The following is a 6,686-nucleotide window of genomic DNA, read 5'->3' on the forward strand; positions in this document are numbered from 1 at the left end:
TGAAACTCACGCGCTGCTTATATATGCCAGTTAGGCTCTACACCCCTTGTAAAGTGGATTAATGTGCTTAAATTTTAAGAAGTTATTTGGCCACTTTAGTTGTGATACAAACCTTATTAAAACATATAGGCCTATGGGCTAGGCTACATGAGGTGTGCGACTATGATTCGAACAAGTCGCAAAAAAAAGGCAATGTTTCTTGTGCTGGGCATCATTCACAAGTGATAATATACACTGCTCAAAAAAATAAAGGGAACACTTAAACAACACATCCTAGATCTGAATGAATGAAATAAACTTATTAAATACTTTTTCATTACATAGTTGAATGTGCTGACAACAAAATCACACAAAAATTATCAATGGAAATCAAATTTATCAACCCATGGAGGTCTGGATTTGGAATCACCCTCAAAATTAAAGTGGAAAACCACACAACAGGCTGATCCAACTTTGATGTAATGTCCTTAAAACAAATCAAAATGAGGCTCAGTAGTGTGTGTGGCCTCCACGTGCCTGTATGACCTCCCTACAACGCCTGGGCATGCTCCTGATGAGGTGGCGGATGGTCTCCTGAGGGATCTCCTCCCAGACCTGGACTAAAGCATCCGCCAACTCCTGGACAGTCTGTGGTGCAACGTGGCGTTGGTGGATGGAGCGAGACATGATGTCCCAGATGTGCTCAATTGGATTCAGGTCTGGGGAACGGGCGGGCCAGTCCATAGCATCAATGCCTTCCTCTTGCAGGAACTGCTGACACACTCCAGCCACATGAGGTCTAGCATTGTCTTGCATTAGGAGGAACCCAGGGCCAACCGCACCAGCATATGGTCTCACAAGGGGTCTGAGGATCTAATCTCGGTACCTAATGGCAGTCAGGCTACCTCTGGCGAGCACATGGAGGGCTGTGCGGCCCCCCAAAGAAATGCCACCCCACACCATGACTGACCCACCGCCAATCCGGTCATGCTGGAGGATGTTGCAGGCAGCAGAATGTTCTCCACGGCGTCTCCAGACTGTCACGTCTGTCACGTGCTCAGTGTGAACCTGCTTTCATCTGTGAAGAGCACAGGGCGCCAGTGGCGAATTTGCCAATCTTGGTGTTCTCTGGCAAATGCCAAACGTCCTGCACGATGTTGGGCTGTAAGCACAACCCCCACCTGTGGACGTCGGGCCCTCATACCACCCTCATGGAGTCTGTTTCTGACCGTTTGAGCAGACACATGCACATTTGTGGCCTGCTGGAGGTCATTTTGCAGGGCTCTGGCAGTGCTCCTCCTGCTCCTCCTTGCACAAAGGCGGAGGTAGCGGTCCTGCTGCTGGGTTGTTGCCCTCCTACGGCCTCCTCCACGTCTCCTGATGTACTGGCCTGTCTCCTGGTAGCGCCTCCATGCTCTGGACACTATGCTGACAGACACAGCAAACCTTCTTGCCACAGCTCGCATTGATGTGCCATCCTGGATGAGCTGCACTACCTGAGCCACTTGTGTGGGTTGTAGACTCCGTCTCATGCTACCACTAGAGTGAAAGCACTGCCAGCATTCAAAAGTGACCAAAACATCAACCAGGAAGCATGGGAACTGAGAAGTGGTCTGTGGTCACAACCTGCAGAACCACTTCTTTATTGGGGGTGTCTTGCTAATTGCCTATAATTTCCACCTGTTGTCTATTCCATTTGCACAACAGCATGTGAAATGTATTGTCAATCAGTGTTGCTTCCTAAGTGGACAGTTTGATTTCACAGAAGTGTGATTGACTTGGAGTTACATCCCTTTATTTTTTTGAGCAGTGTATAATTCACAAGTGATAGGCTAATATTGTCACCCATCAGACTATTCTTGATTTAATCTTGTCTTTACATATACTAAATAATATATGTGTGACATTTGTTTTGATTTAGAATGGACCATTATCATGCACATGTATCGAAACAGGGACAGCAGGAAAAAAGTTTGGTAGGCTACTAATGACCAGCAGCAGCATCAGAGCTTGGAAAAGCCTATTTACCATGACTAAACAGTCATGTGGAATTTGACTGCCTTCATGACTCGTGACCGCCGGTGTGGCGGTAATACGGTCACCGCAACAGCCCTAGTTGTGACTAGTGTGAACCTCTGCCCTCCATCGTATCCATCTTGAAACTTCTGGCTATCGTTCATTTTGTGTCTACTGGTGTAGCTAGAGTCCTCCATTGTGTGTCTACTGTGGCTCCTGCTGCTCATTCAGTGCCAGTTCCTGTTGCTTGATAATAAACTACTCCGGCTATCGTCCATTTTGTGTCTACTGACCCTACTACTCCTTGAGCTGCCATTGCGTGTCTACTGTGGCTACTGCTGCGCTTTCAGTGCCAGATCCTGTTGCTTGATGGCCTCCTGGGCCTCCAGTTGCATCTTCTCCAGTTTCTCCAGGGTGACTGATTTCAGAGGCAGCAGCTTGGGCTTACAAAGCACCATGGTGGGGACGTCCTCCATGGACAACTGCCCTTTGAATGGTAGCAAAACCAAGAGTGAGAAATTACAGGCTTGTCGTCTAGTTATCAGAATGGATAAAGAAAATAAATGATAACACAGACAGGAACCCAGGTTTCCTGTGTGCCACAATAATAGGAATTAACCAACTCTTACACTTTACAAGACTGTCTTTATAGAATAGACTCATTACTATGATCAATAAAATCTGCATAATTCATCACACTATATCAACATGGTATACTCTATTGTGTAGTACTGTGCAGTTTTCCACTGAACATACTGTAGCTACGTTTTCAGGTAAAGAGAAAAAAGCTGGTGGGCTATGTGTAGGTGGATCTTTTTGGGGTCAGTGACCGGTTTCAACAGTAGATGGCAGAGAGGTATTTTCTGTAGGAGTAAAAACCTGAAGGAACAGAACATCGGTTGGCAGTTGGCACACACTTGGCAGTGTTTCGAAATGTTCCTTCTACTGAAAGGAATTTGTTTACAGTATTTTAGAGCACCTAACGTTACTGCAGCAGTGCAGTGAAGGGATGTCTGTATTGGGTTGCATGATAGATAGACGAAATTGCTCATTTATACCATTTACATTTAAGTCATTTAGCAGACGCTCTTATCCAGAGCGATTTACAGGAGCAATTAGGGTTAAGTGCCTTGCTCAAGGGCACATCGACAGATTTTTCACCTAGTCGGCTTGGGGATTACAACCAGCGACCTTTCGGTTACTGGCACAACGCTCTTAACCACTAAGCTACCTGCCGCCCACACAGTCTTTATTGATAATGGTCGTTACTCACCTTGTTTGGGCAACACTTCTCTGAACATCGACTTGACTTCAGGCATTATGTCTTGTTAGGTCCAGCTGAAATAAAAGCATGAATAATTATAGTTGACATCTGACAAAAGATTACGGCACGATAATATGGCTAGTTACTGTAGCTAATGAGCTTAGTTAGCTACTACTAGCTAACTTTGCATCACAAGAACAGCCATTCCTGCACACACACGATTTATGTCACTGATGATTAAAAACATATTTATCCATCAATCTCATATAGGTAGGTGATGTTATCTACACGAAAACGTCACGAAATTGATTTATAACCATACCATTACCTCAATTGACAGGTTCAGGTTGCTGCCTTCTTCTGCTTCTTCTTCTTCTTCTTCAGTGGGGTTTATCGGCGGTTGGCATCCAACGTTATGGTGCATTACTGCCACTAACTGTACTGGAGTGTGGGCCAGAGACAGGGAGGAAGTAAATCCTACATGCCAGCCCCGTTGCTCTTAAAAAAAGATAACAAAATATTTTACACTATATCTAATGACGTTCCACTCAATATATGTAGCTCAGTTGGTAGAGAATGGCGCTTGCAACGCCATTGCTGTGGGTTCGTTTCCCACGGGGGCCAGTATGAAAAATGTATGCACTCACTAACTGTAAGTCGCTCTGGATAAGAGCGTCTGCTAAATGACTTAATTGTAAAAATATACTATTTAAACTAATTTCCTGTATCCCCTTCTCCCTCATACTAGATCTCATCCTCTCTCTTTCCCTCTGATACTGCCCACACTGTAGCAATACATGCTCCACGGTCTCTGTTTCCTGACAACAATCACACTTTCCTGTTGGATGCTTTCCTATCACATTTACTGTATTATTCAACTGGCTGTGTAGTTCAGGTTGCCAAGCCAAACAAAACAATTTCTGTCCACTTCCAGGATTGTTAGCTAGCGTTTTCTTCTTCTATGGTATTACGAACCGGTTTAGATACAGTGCATCGCATTACAGCCATCTAGTGGGCACAGTAGGAAGTTTATATTGAGTTCATAAAATCTCCAAACACTACACATCATATTAATGTGATAAAGAGATAAGTCACGTATTTTCTTTACATAATTTAATTTAAACATATGACCAGGGTAAAATAATAATAATAACACAGGTCAGGTGTATTCAGGAGGCATTGAACATTAAATGAACACTCAAAGTTGAACGACTATGTTACTTTGAAATTGAAAGTATGCTAATATTTTTGTTAACATATTTTTAAAGTTGTTTGACACTTTATTCATACAATAATGAAATGAGATAGGGAGACATGCAAATGCTAGAAACAGTGGGAAGGTTGGAAGTAACTCTACCCACATGTACAGTGAGGGAAAAAAGTATTTGATACCCTGCTGATTTTGTACGTTTGCCCACTGACAAAGAAATGATCAGTCTATAATTTTAATGGTAGGTTTATTTGAACAGTGAGAGACAGAATAGCAACAACAAAAATCCAGAAAAACACATGTCAAAAATGTTATGAATTGATTTGCATTTTAATGAGGGAAATAAGTATTTGACCCCCTCTCAATCAGAAAGATTTCTGGCTCCCAGGTGTCTTTTATACAGGTAACGAGTTGAGATTAGGAGCACACTCTTAAAGTGCTCCTAATCTCAGCTTGTTACCTGTATAAAAGACACCTGTCCACAGAAGCAATCAATCAATCAGATTCCAAACTCTCCACCATGGCCAAGACCAAAGAGCTCTCCAAGGATGTCAGGGACAAGATTGTAGACCTACACAAGGCTGGAATGGGCTACAAGACCATCGCCAAGCAGCTTGGTGAGAAGGTGACAACAGTTGGTGCGATTATTCACAAATGGAAGAAACACAAAAGATCTGTCAATCTCCCTCGGCCTGGGGCTCCATGCAAGATCTCACCTCGTGGAGTTGCAATGATCATGAGAACGGTGAGGAATCAGCCCAGAACTACACAGGAGGATCTTGTCAATGATTTCAAGGCAGCTGGGACCATAGTCACCAAGAAAACAATTGGTAACACACTACGCCGTGAAGGACTGAAATCCTGCAGCACCCGCAAGGTCCCCCTGCTCAAGAAAGCACATATACAGGCCCGTCTGAAGTTTGCAATGAACATCTGAATGATTCAGAGGAGAACTGGGTGAAAGTGTTGTGGTCAGATGAGACCAAAATCGAGCTCTTTGGCATCAACTCAACTCGCCGTGTTTGGAGGAGGAGGAATGCTGCCTATGACCCCAAGAACACCATCCCCACCGTCAAACATGGAGGTGGAAACATTATGCTTTGGGGGTGTTTTTCTGCTAAGGGGACAGGACAACTTCACCGCATCAAAGGGACGATGGACGGGGCCATGTACCATCAAATCTTGGGTGAGAACCTCCTTCCCTCAGCCAGGGCATTGAAAATGGGTTGTGGATGGGTATTCCAGCATGACAATGACCCAAAACACACGGCCAAGGCTCCAAAGGAGTGGCTCAAGAAGAAGCATATTAAGGTCCTGGAGTGGCCTAGCCAGTCTCCAGACCTTAATCCCATAGAAAATCTGTGGAGGGAGCTGAAGGTTCGAGTTGCCAAACGTCAGGCTCGAAACCTTAATGACTTGGAGAAGATCTGCAAAGAGGAGTGGGACAAAATCCCTCCTGAGATGTGTGCAAACCTGGTGGCCAACTACAAGAAACGTCTAACCTCTGTGATTGCCAACAAGGGTTTTGCCATCAAGTACTAAGTCATGTTTTGCAGAGGGGTCAAATACTTATTTCCCTCATTAAAATGCAAATCAATTTATAACATTTTTGACATGCGTTTTTCTGGATTTATGTTTATGTTATTCTGTCTCTCACTGTTCAAATAAACCTACCATTAAAATTATAGACTGATCATTTCTTTGTCAGTGGGCAAACGTACAAAATCAGCAGGAGATCAAATACTTTTTTCCCTCACTGTACATGTTATCTCAACTACCTCAACTAGCCGGTGCCCCCGCACATTGACTCTGCACCGGTACCCCCCTGTATATAGCCTCCCTACTGTTATTTTATTTTACTTCTGCTCTTTTTTTCTCAACACTTTTTTTGTTGTTGTTTTATTTTACTTTTTTATTAAGAAATAAATGCATTGTTGGTTAAGGGCTGTAAGTAAGCATTTCACGATAATGTCTACACCTGTTTTATTTGGTGCATGTGGCAAATAAAATTTGATTTGATTTGACTTGAAGTAGGGATCGATCCCTGTTCTCAGGTGGAAAGTTGTATGTGACATGTGCCAAGGACAAGTACCACTACACCAAGGCTCTCCACAGGAAATGTTAATATTAATGGTTCATGGCAGTGGGTAACCAAATTATAGATTGCAGTCTCCTTGTCCATAGACTGCTTTCAAGGTGAGGACACAAACATTGTGT

The 6,686-nt window shown here is 43.6% G+C and overlaps 1 long non-coding RNA gene across 1 annotated transcript; it reads right to left on the minus strand.

Annotated features, from left to right (window-relative positions):
• Positions 1 to 2,393: 2,393 nt before the first annotated feature.
• On the minus strand, positions 2,394 to 3,612 carry LOC311125309. Its single transcript, XR_014612859.1, has 3 exons — positions 3,588 to 3,612; positions 3,269 to 3,333; positions 2,394 to 2,477 (listed from the first exon to the last, which is right to left on the minus strand). It is a non-coding gene; the product is annotated as an uncharacterized lncRNA (long non-coding RNA).
• Between the last annotated feature and the right edge of the window lie 3,074 nt (positions 3,613 to 6,686).

This window comes from Coregonus lavaretus, assembly GCF_964263955.1.
Source record: "Coregonus lavaretus genome assembly, contig: HAP1_SCAFFOLD_255, whole genome shotgun sequence".
Lineage (NCBI taxonomy): Eukaryota > Metazoa > Chordata > Actinopteri > Salmoniformes > Salmonidae > Coregonus > Coregonus lavaretus.